This window comes from Ursus arctos, unplaced genomic scaffold (assembly GCF_023065955.2).
Source record: "Ursus arctos isolate Adak ecotype North America unplaced genomic scaffold, UrsArc2.0 scaffold_20, whole genome shotgun sequence".
NCBI classification, from domain to species: domain Eukaryota; kingdom Metazoa; phylum Chordata; class Mammalia; order Carnivora; family Ursidae; genus Ursus; species Ursus arctos.
The window spans coordinates 8,840,354-8,851,556 of record NW_026622875.1 but is presented as its reverse complement, the minus strand read 5'-3'; the positions used below and the strand labels follow the sequence as shown (position 1 = coordinate 8,851,556).

At 45.9% G+C, this 11,203-nt stretch overlaps 1 pseudogene; it reads left to right on the top strand.

Moving 5' to 3' along the window:
* Positions 1-8,275: 8,275 nt before the first annotated feature.
* On the top strand, positions 8,276-10,842 carry LOC113253700 (elongation factor 2-like; annotated as a pseudogene).
* Positions 10,843-11,203: the final 361 nt, after the last annotated feature.

Genomic DNA, 11,203 nt, shown 5'->3' with positions numbered 1-11,203 from the left:
CCTTGTTGCAGAAGTGGTATTAGAGCACTTCTCATCTTAATGTGGCTTGTGGGCACTCCAGCATCGATTAGGCAAATATTTAACAAGTAGTTGCTAAAAACAACAACTGCTCTTTCCTGCCTGATGTGTGCTGGACACTCCAACTGACTCCTTCTTACTCCGTGATTGTCTCAGATTTATGGCAACAGGACTGTATCTATGTCCTGTATCTTACTGTAGGGAGGGGATTGGTTATGGTCCTTCCTGTAAACCAAGAATTGAGTAATTGTTATCTTAAGGCTGCTTCCCTACTTCCTTTTCTGACAGTCTTTATGCAGGTAAGGCAGCACTCAGCAGCAACTGGCAAACCGGGACTGGATTAAATCAACAACCAAATGTGTCAGAAAGTTTGGATGGAGTCCAAAATGTGTTTGCCAGCCAGGATGATTAAGAACCCACACCTGGGGGCGCCTGGGTGGCACAGCGGTGAAGCGTCTGCCTTCGGCTCAGGGCGTGATCCCGGCGTTATGGGATCCAGCCCCACATCAGGCTCCTCCGCTGGGAGCCTGCTTCTTCCTTTCCCACTCTCCCTGCTTGTGTTCCCTCTCTCGCTGGCTGTCTCTATCTCTGTCAAATAAATAAATAAATAAATAAATAAATAAATAAATATCTTAAAAAAAAAAAAAAAACAACCCACACCTTGTGCCAGAGTGCAACACAGACCTGCCAGTGCACTCAGACAGATCTGTGGTGCTCACTGGAATCTGTGCTTCCGCTATAGGGAAGTCCCAGGTGGCTCTGCCTGCAAAGTCACACTCCTTCAAATACAAAGGTTGGGTGTTTTTATGAGATGCATCCTGAAGTATGAAGGGAAGAAAACATGATATCTGGGATTTGCTTTAAAAATATTTAAATATAAGAACTTCAAAGGAAAAAAGTGATACAAGGGGCTGGATGAAATGTGGCAAAATTGTGATTATTGTTGAATCACGATATTTGGTAAATACGGATTTATTATGCTATTCTTTCTAATTTTGAGTATTTGAACACTTTCATAGTTAAATCTGTTTAAAAAGTTAAATTGATCATGATAAACTTTGTTAATCTTGCAATAAGTCTACACATAACTTTGCATACTACCCACTTCTTTGAGATGACAGCAAGAAATAGGGAGTAAAACTCTGTGAAATCTGATTTGGATTGTCCTTTCTACCCAGCCCAAAACCCCCCTGCCTGTGCTCAGGACCCTTATGTTGCAGTGAAAAGACGGAAGGAATGGGGCTCAAGAAATCTGGGTGCAAGTTTAGTTTGTTTATTAACAACGAGACCTCAGATAAATTGCTTGCTCTGCAGCTTCTTTCCTTCCTCTGTAAACTGGGTATGATCTCTAATAACATCAGCCTTGTGGGTTATTGGAGGATCATATGAAATAAGGTACCTTGTGAAGTGTTAAGGAAGTGTTATCAACACCAGCAACATGACCTTAGACCAGATGGCCAAGTGCTCTGACCTCTGAGTCCTCAGTTATGAGGGCAGAGGATACAACATTCCCAAGGCTGTGGGAGAACCACCCAGGAAACTTGTACAGCTGATTCTGCTTTGCAGCCTAGTTGGGGGACAGCTGAATTAAGTAATGACAGTGGTTCTTTCGAGCTCTAACAGTGCAATGGAGGTTGGGGGATTAGGGGTTTGTTGTGCCAAGGTATTTGGATGACTAGGTACAGGTCACAGTTTTGGGGTAATTTCATGGTGATAAATAGTTAAAGAGAACCATAATAAATGATGAGGAACTCTGAAGTGGTCTGGTGTGAAATAAGGTCCATATAGCTAGGGGTAGGCAAACAAATTAAGAGTGGAGGGGGTCAGCTGTTCTGCTCATGCCACTTGTTATGTAAAATGACTGGTAAGGGGGTTTTCCTATGCCATCTGGGAGAGCTGATCAGCAGGAGAGCAACTGCCTCAGGTGAGAGCAACACCCATAATTTCTGCAGTTCAGAGGCCCTTTGGGGTGGTTGGTGGGAGGTTGGGCCGCATGTGGGAGGGTGACCTTGTAGTCCTGGCGCTAGGTCTGTGCCTTCTTCAGTGTTAGGCACATGAGATTGGCTGCCCACCATGCCCATGCCATCTCACTGGCTCCCTCTTTGCTTTTCTTTGCAGCATATTCCAACATTTGTGCATATTGCTTCCAAGTTGCTTTTCCCACATTCTGATTTCTTTCGGAATTCTTGTTTGTCTCATGTGAAGAGCAATGCAATTCAGTATTTGTTGACTGCCTGTTATGTTCGAGGCCTTGTGCTACTGACCTCAGATGATAGAAACAAGAGGAAAAGGGAAGTTTTTCCTTGAAGCCCCCGTCTAATGTGGGGAGGGAGTAGAGACTAAGACAAGCACACAGGTAATCCCAACACACAAAGAATCTGGCTAGTGCCACAGAATGGTGAGTTGGGAAAAGATTTTAAGGAGAATGGTCATATTCAAAAGACTTGATGGAGAAATTGTATTAGAGATGGGTCTTGAACGGTAACTAAGTTTCTTAGAGGTAGAGAAGGATGGGCAAAATACTTGGGGAAGAGTTGGAGCAAAGGCACAGAGGTAGGAAAAGGTGGTGCACGTTTGGAGAACAGAAAGCAGTACCATTTATTCTGGGTCCTGGAATGAGTAGAAGACCAAGAGGACACAGATGTAGGCTGGGGCCATTCAGAAGAGGCACTTACTTCAACTTTCTAAGCAATAAGGGCCCCTGAAAGTTTTTGAGAGAAGGCCAGAGATGAGTACTTCAAGAACATTGACTTAGTGCTAGTGTGCAGACTGGAGAGCCAGATGGACAAAGCTACTTAGTGTGGAGAGAACAAGAGACTGGTGGCCCTCAGGACAGGCCACAGAGGGCCACATGTTGGTACACAGAGTCCAGGAAACCATGGAGTCAGGCTAAGGAGGAGATGTCTCGAGGTATTCTTAGGACTGTATTCTTAAGACTCTACTTTTTCTGAGGTAAAAAGTTCCCTGTTTTAGACATATTCTTGAGATCTGGAGAGGTCAACATTTTCCTGTCACACAGTGGAAACACAAAATAAAGTTTTCTCCCCAAGTGAATCTTCTTTCAACATTGACAAATTCACCTTCCTCTGATATCAATAGCTATTCCACAGGTATCAGTAAGAAAAAAACAAAGTGGTTGAGCTGAAGGCCAGGGTAGTCTGCCTTCTTTGTGCCTCAGAACTTCTTTTTTTTTTTTTCCAGTTTTAACAAAGAATTTATTTGCTGATCCCCAAAAAGCAAGAATCAGAAAACAGCCCCACCCCCTCACTGCAAGAAGAGTTCTATAATAAAACATTTTCCATTATCTCCTCCTCTCTTCCCCAGGTGTGCCCTTGCTTGTGTTCATCAGCACAGAGTAGACCACAGATGGAATTACTTTGTACAAAAGGCACACGGCAGCCAGCACACCTCCCCAGCAGGCAAGTGGAGCCTTCTCCACAGCCTCCCTCTTTTGAGAGAAATTTATTGAAACACTTTCTTTATAGCAAAATATTTAAGGATCTTTCCCCCTGTTCATCCTACTTCAGTTATCTAATGAAAAAGCATAGAACTGAAAGGTTTTTTGCCCCCATTGTGGTCCAAACACTGAACCATGAAGAACATCTGGATATTCTCAGTTTTGGGGTTATATACTCACCTATCACAGAGGAATCTCAACCTCAAGTTCTGGATTTGATTAGAACAGCTGAAAAATGGGTAGTCATTCTATGATGGAGCAAAGCAGGCTTTTTTAACCGTACTACCTCAATGATCCCAAATCCCGTAGAGATCCAAGATTTGAGCCTCTCATATAGACTATATTTCAAAGAGAGTCAGTAGAGGAGAGTGGTAAGGTATTTGAACAGAGTTGAGGGCTGGCGAAGTGTGCCTCAGAACTTCTAAACAGCCCCTGAGTGTAAATGACTTTATTCTTTCATGTTAACAGTTTCCTTCCTCCTCCCCCCATGCTCTCAGTTCTGTTCCTCCCTGCTTTTCACAGTGCCTGCGAGGCCTCCCTCTTGAATGGCTCCCTCCCTCTAATATCCATCTTGCTGCTTCTCTATACTCCTCCTGCTCCAAACCACCATCTCTCACTTCAATCATTATAAGAACCTCCTCACTGTTGGCTTATGCTCTTGTACCTTTCCTGGCCCTACCCTTTAAGCCACAGCCAGATAGACACCCAGAGTGGTCCTTTTCAGAGTGAAGTAACACCACATAGCTGTCTTATTTCAACCCTTCAACGAGCATGCCCCCATGGGCTAACATCTGAAGTCCTTGGCATGGCCTTATATGGTCCTTCATGACCCAGCCCCTGGCTCCCTCTTTCCCTTGCTCTGCAGCAACCCTGGCCTCCTTGCTGTTCTCATGTCCACCAAGCATGTGCCAGACTCAGGCTTGGCCCTTGCTTTCCCCTCTGCCTGGAATGTTCTCCCTCAGATATTTTTTATGGCCCACTTCATCATTTTAGGGTTCTGTTAATGCCACCTCCTCAGAGAAACCTTTTTGGACCACCCTGTCATAATCTCTCCACTTAGCCTGCTTCATTTTTCTTGGTAGCACTGACCACAATCTTTGTGTAATGTCTGTCTTCTCCAGTAGAATGTAAGCTCCATCAGGACGGGATCTTAGTTTTGCCCACTTCTGTTTGTTCAGGGCCTGGATGAAAGCCAGGTTCTCAATAAATATTTGTTGAATGAATGAATGTGGCGATCTCTCTAGAAAACACTGTCCTTTGACTTTGCTTCTGTTTCTTGGTCCTCATTTGCTTTGGTCTTTGAAGGTTTTGACTTAACATAATGACCTTGCCCCTTGACTGGCATGGAGCTAACTGTTTCTCTTCCTCCATCTCCCACCATTTGTGATACTTTCATGGACTCCCTAAATTTAAATTTGCCCCAAGATTTACTCCTTACTCTCCTTTTCTCCCTCCCATCTCTTTGTGCAGATGATACCCTAATATTACTTTCAGCCTAGACTTCTCTAAACTTGGTCCTTCCAGTGCCTACTGGGCATCCTAGTGGCATCTCATATTTCATATACTTAAAAATTTCTTCCTCTCCCTCACCTTCCTATGTGTGTTAATAGTACCACTATCTTCTTGGCTCCCAAATTATAAGTCTTAGAATCATTTTTTAATTCCTCCTTCAGACCCCTTCTCCTAGTGGTCACCAATATTACTGGATCTTCCTTCTAAATGGCTCTTAACTTTCCAGCTATTTCCATTCCCATAACCACCACCCTGATATGATTGTTGCCTGCCTGGCCCGAACAGCTTGACCTCTTTGATGGTTCCCTTCCTGCTTGTAGGCCCTAATTTAAGCCACCCCCCTGCCCTATATCTCTTCAAAAAAGTCCCTATAGACTCTGCACCAGCAAGCTTCACCTCACTGATGATCATACATTTCCAGTCCAGGTTTGGCTTTCTGCTTGTCCCTGCACTGCCCAAGGCTCTCAACCCTGCTCTTCACTGGATGTCTAGGGGCCATGTAGGCCAGACCCACTCACTTCACAGCCTAGACCCCTGCTCCCATTTCTCGGGGCAGTGAAGTTTAAGGTTACTTCTTCACCAGCTCCCTGCTTCCATTCTCCCCTCCTAATTCCAAGCTTCAAATAAAAGTCAGAATCATTTTTGAAAAAGTTGCTTTAAGTCTTGTCTACCCTACTAAAAAATTAATGGTACTCTATTTCCTATATAATGGAGATAAAATTCCTCGGCTTGAAACTCAAGTTGGACTGTGGTCTACATTTTTTAGCCATAGAATTACTAAAATAGGCCTAGGATACAACTGCTTAAAGGGGTTGGGAAGGCAATGGGCGTGAATAATATATGGGTCCTGTATAACTTCATAAGGAATGGTGGAGACTGTGGCAAACTGGAGAGACTGTGTCCTGTTTAAAGAGGAGGGCCAGCTGTTGGCATGAAGAAATTTGAGCCTAGGATTGCCACATGTTCTGGTTATTCCACAGAAATGAGAAATCTGAGGTTTTAGGCAAAATTTCTGGAGTTTTTAAATGTTGGCCTAATATATATATTTACATATATAATATATATACATATATATGGTACAGTACAAATCATATCTTCAGGCTGGATCTGTCTACAGAGCCACCGGTTTGGAATTCAGCCTCTATATCTCCCAAACCAGTCAAAAGCTCTGAGCCTACACTTGTTAAAACAGTAATAATAGCAATCAGCAAGTGTTAGAACAGTGTTAAAGATCTAGCTCCAAACTGAGACCTTTTCCTTGGTGTAATCAGAAGGAAAGAGAATTAGAATGGTGGTAATTTTCTCAGGATGTGAGTCAATGGCATTTGCTGCCCTGTCAGTGTACAACCTAAAACCATCCTGTAGCACCAGCAGCAATGGCCCAGTTTATGAAAGCACAGACAAGTATTTCCCAACCTGGCATAAGGTATATGAAAAATGCTCGTTGTAGTAAATAGGTGGCATTTCTAGAGGCCTATAAATCACCATTCTTCAAAGAGTCTGTGTTCCATACGTTTATCAGAGTTTTGTTTTTTTCAACATGGTCCCAGAAACAATGATATATATAGGGCCACAAGAAGCAATACCACCAATGGATTACTTTATATTTCAATGAAAAAGAGTAGCAAAGAAGGCTGCTGCAAATGTATGGTGTGGTGGTTCAATCCCACAAACTTCCTCTGCCCTAGTGGCCTGGGTCAGAAACAGACCTCTGGTAGGCAGGCCTTCAAAGAGGAGCGTGGACACAAGGATTGGGTAGGGTGGGTAAGAAAAGTGTTTAACAGAAACATGGTTTCTGAAGTCCCTCTAACCACACACCCTGGACTTGCCATTAGCATTGTCCCTGGAATGGCCCTTCTTTCTGGGGGGCTTTGGGGTTTGGCTGGAAGTAAAGAAGGTAAGAGCAGGAATGGGGGGAATATTCTTCCAGCTGTCCTGGAGCTGAAAGGGGCCATAGGACAAGGCAGTTTTCTTTCCTGACAAGGGTGCAAGTGCAGTGAGGTTGAGAGTGGGAAGGGAACCACATCTGGAAATGTCTCTAACTTATTCAGGTCAAGGGTCCCTCTCAACTCCCAACTCCTCCTAGTCCTGCCTCTCCCCAGGAGCAGGCTGAAGGCATTTCCTTTACCTAGTATTTCACTCTTTCTCCAGAAGTTCAGCAAGTGGAGCTGACAGCACCCCAGGGGACTCCTACCATTTCCTCAGTCTCCAGGGAGATGCCTCCTGAATGAAAGGATCTAAAAAGAGATACACACACATTTATATATACGCCTTCCTGTTCTCTCAAGCACCAGAATATTTTCTGCTCTGCGCTCCCACACTCCACAGCCTCATTATCTTCTCTGAGATTTTTCTCTCCTTCTTCATACCACTGCCTCCACTGCCGCCCCCACCAGACACACACACACACACACACACACACACACACACACACACACACACACCGTTTCCGCTGTTATCTCTGAGGGCTAGGAGAGCTACTGAGAAGAAAGGAGCATTTCTAGAGCTTCATCTACCTCAATTTGGTCTCAGCTTCAATGTGTGAATACCAAGAAAGCTGTTCCCGGAGGTGTTGGAGGGAACATTGCTCTTTCCCCAACCCTGTTCACTCTCCTCCAAACACCCCATCAATCACTGAGCCCATCACTCATTTCAAGGCTTCTTTTAAACCTAATTCTCTTCAGTCAAGACAGCCACAAAAACTTTGAGCTCCTTTTCCTCCTCCCCCCTCTCCTACCCTTTGCTCCATTCTCCCATCCCCCTAGTTTGGGAGACTGTGCTGGTTTTTCTATTTTTTCCCATTGGTGAGATACAAAGCTAACAGTAAGACAGCACAGGCTGTTCAAAAAGTCAGATACATTTCTTTATAAACAGTATTTTAGTTACTTTCCAAATAATATGCTAAATGATTTTCTTCAACCTCCAAACCCCTCCTCAGGTGAAGCATCTCTAAATATAAAGCAATGGGTCCAATTGTTAATCTGGAAAGTACAATAAAAACACTATGAATGGGGGTGCCTGGGTGGCACAGCCGTTAAGCGTCTGCCTTTGGCTCAGGGCGTGATCCCGGCGTTACGGGATCCAGCCCCACATCAGGCTCCTCCGCTATGAGCCTGCTTCTTCCTCTCCCACTCCCCCTGTTTGTGTTCCCTCTCTGTCAAATAAACAAATAAAATCTTAAAAAAAAAACAAAAACACCATGAATGCTCCTCTGCCATTGTCGCCACCATCCTCGACACAACTCACTTCACTTGGATTTGCTGGTAAAATCCACTGCCATCCATCACCATGATGAACTTCATAGTAGACCAGATCCGGGCCATCATGGAGAAGAAGGCCAACATCTGAAACATGTCCATTATTGCCCACGTGGACCATGGAAGTCCATGCTGATGGACTTGCTGGTGTGCAAGTCCGGTATCATTGTCTCTGCTGGTACTGGGGAGACCTGCTTCACTGACACATGAAAGGATGAGCAGGAACACTGCATCACCATCCAGTCAATGGCTATCCCTCTTCTATGAGCTCTCAGAGAATGACTTGAATTTTATCAAGCAGAACAAGGATGGTTACGGCTTTCTCATCAACCTCAACTCCCCCAGGCATGTGGACTTCTCCTTGGAGGTAACTGCTGCCCTCTGTGTCACTGATGGTGCCTTGGTGGTGGTGGATTGTGTGTCTGGTGTGTGCATGCAGACAGAGATGGTGCTGTGGCAGGCCATTGCTGAGCATAGCAAGACTGTGCTGATGATGAACAAGATGAACTGGGCTCTGCTCAAGCTGCAGCTGGAGCCTGAGGAGCTTACCAGACCTTCCAGCGCATTGTGGAGAATGTCCGTATCATCATTTCCACCTATGGCAAGGGTGAGAGTGGCCCCATGGGCAACATCATGATCGACCCTGTACTTAGGACTATTGGCTTTGGGTCTGGACTCCATGGTTGGGCCTTCACTTTGAAGCAATTTGCAGAGATGTATGTGGCCAAATTTGCTGCCAAAGGCAAGGGCCAGCTGGGGCCTGTTGAGTGGGCCAAGAAAGTGGAGGACATGATGAAGAAACTGTGGGGTGACTTGTATTTTGATCCAGCCAACAGCAAATTCAGCAAGTCAACCACCAACCCTGATGGTAAGAAGCTACCATGGATGTTCTGCCAGCTCATCTTGGACCCTATTTTCAGGGCGTTTAATGCGATCATGAATTTCAAGAAAGAGGAAACAGCAAAGCTGACTAAAAAAACTGGACATCAAGCCGGACAGCAAAGACAAAGACAAAGACAAAGAAGGCAAACCGCTTCTGAAGTCTGTGATGCGAGGCAGGCTACCTGCTGGGGACACTTTGCTGCAGATCATTGCCATCCACCTGCCTTCCCCTGTGACAGCCCAAAAATACCATTGTGAACTCTTGTATGAGGGGCCTCTGGATGACAAGGCACCCATGGGCATTAAAAGCTGTTACCCAAAAGCCCCTTTTTGATGTACATTTCCAAAATGGTGCTGACCTCCGACAAAGGTTGGTTCTACGTCTTCGGCCATGTGTTCTCAGGTCTGGCATCCACTGGCCTGAAGATCAGGATCATGGGGCCTAACTACACCTCTGGGAAGAAGGAGGACATGTACCTGAAGCCCATCCAGAGAACAATCCTGATGATGTGCTATTACGTGGAGCCAACTGAAGATGTGCCCGGTGGGAACATGGCAGGTCTGGTGGGCGTGGGCCAGTTCCTGGTGAATACTGACACCATCACCACCTTTGAGCATGCCGACAACATACAGGTGATGAAGTTCAGTCTGAGCCCATTGTCCAGGTTGCTGTGGAGGCCACAAATCCAGCCGACCTTCCCAAGCTAGTAGAGGGTCTCAAACAGCTGTCCAAGTCAGACCTTATGGTGTGTCATTGAGGAGTCAGGGGAGTATACCATTGCAGGGGCTGGGGAGCTGCACATGGAGATCTGTCTGAAGAACCATGCCTGCATTCCCATCAAGAAATCTGGCCCCATAGTCTCATACCATGAGACTGTCAGGAGTTGAATGTGCTCTGCCCATCTGGAGAACTCTATCCAAGTTCTCCAACAAGCACAACCAGCTGTACATGAAGGCACAGACCTTCCCTGATTGCCTGGCCAAGGACATTGACAAGGGCGAGTTGTCTGCCCACCAGGACCTCAAGCAGTGGGCCCACTATCTGATCAAGAAGTATAAGTGGGATTTGGCCGAGGCTCGCAAGATCTGGTGCTTCGGCCCAACGGCACCATCCCCAACGTCCTCACTGATATCACCAAGGGTGTGTAGTACCTCAACAAGATCAAGGATAGTATGGTAGCTGGCTTCTAGTGGGCCACCAAAGAGCGGGCTCTGTGCAATGAAAACATGCATGGCATGCACTTCAATGTCCACGATGTGACCCTGCATGCAGATGCCATCCACTGTGGGGGTGGCCAGATCATCCCCACTGCCCAGTGCTGCCTTTATGCTAGGAGGCTGACCACCCAGCCCAGGCTTATTGAGCCTATCTACCTTGTGGAGATTCAGTGTCTGGAACAAGTGGTTGGTGGCATATACCAAGTCCTGAACAGGAAGCAGGGTCATGTCTTTGACAAGTCCCAGGTGGCCGGCACCCCCATGTTTGTTGTAAAGGCCTGACTGCCTGTGAATGAATCCTTTGGCTTCACCGCTGACCTGAGGTCCAACACTGGTGGTAAGACCTGCCCCCAGGGTGTTTTTGACCACTGGCAGATCATGCCCAGGGATCCCTTCCACACCACCAGCCATGCCAGCCAGGTGGTGGCCGAAACACACAAGTGCAAAGGCCTGAAGAAAGGCATCCCAGCCCTGGATAACTTCCTAGACAGTTTGTAGGCAGCCCTCCCCTGCACCCTGGGGGGGACTCAGCACAGCCCCTACACCTGGCTGACAATCGATTATAGCAACAAGCCTTCGCATTCTCCATGATACCTTGAGACTGTCCAGACAGTGATGTTCCACCTAACAGGTGCTGGGACACACTCAGAGCCATCACTCAACATGAACACTTGATGCCATTTCTTTCAATATTTATTTAAAGATTTCAGAAGCAACAGAAATGCCCTGGCAGCAGAGATTTATTTGGCTGATGGGGGTCTGAGAAGTAGGGATGGGACACTCAACACTTTTTTTTTTCCATTTCAGAAAGTCAAATGTCCAAAAAACAAACAAACAAACAAACAAAAGGAACATTAAT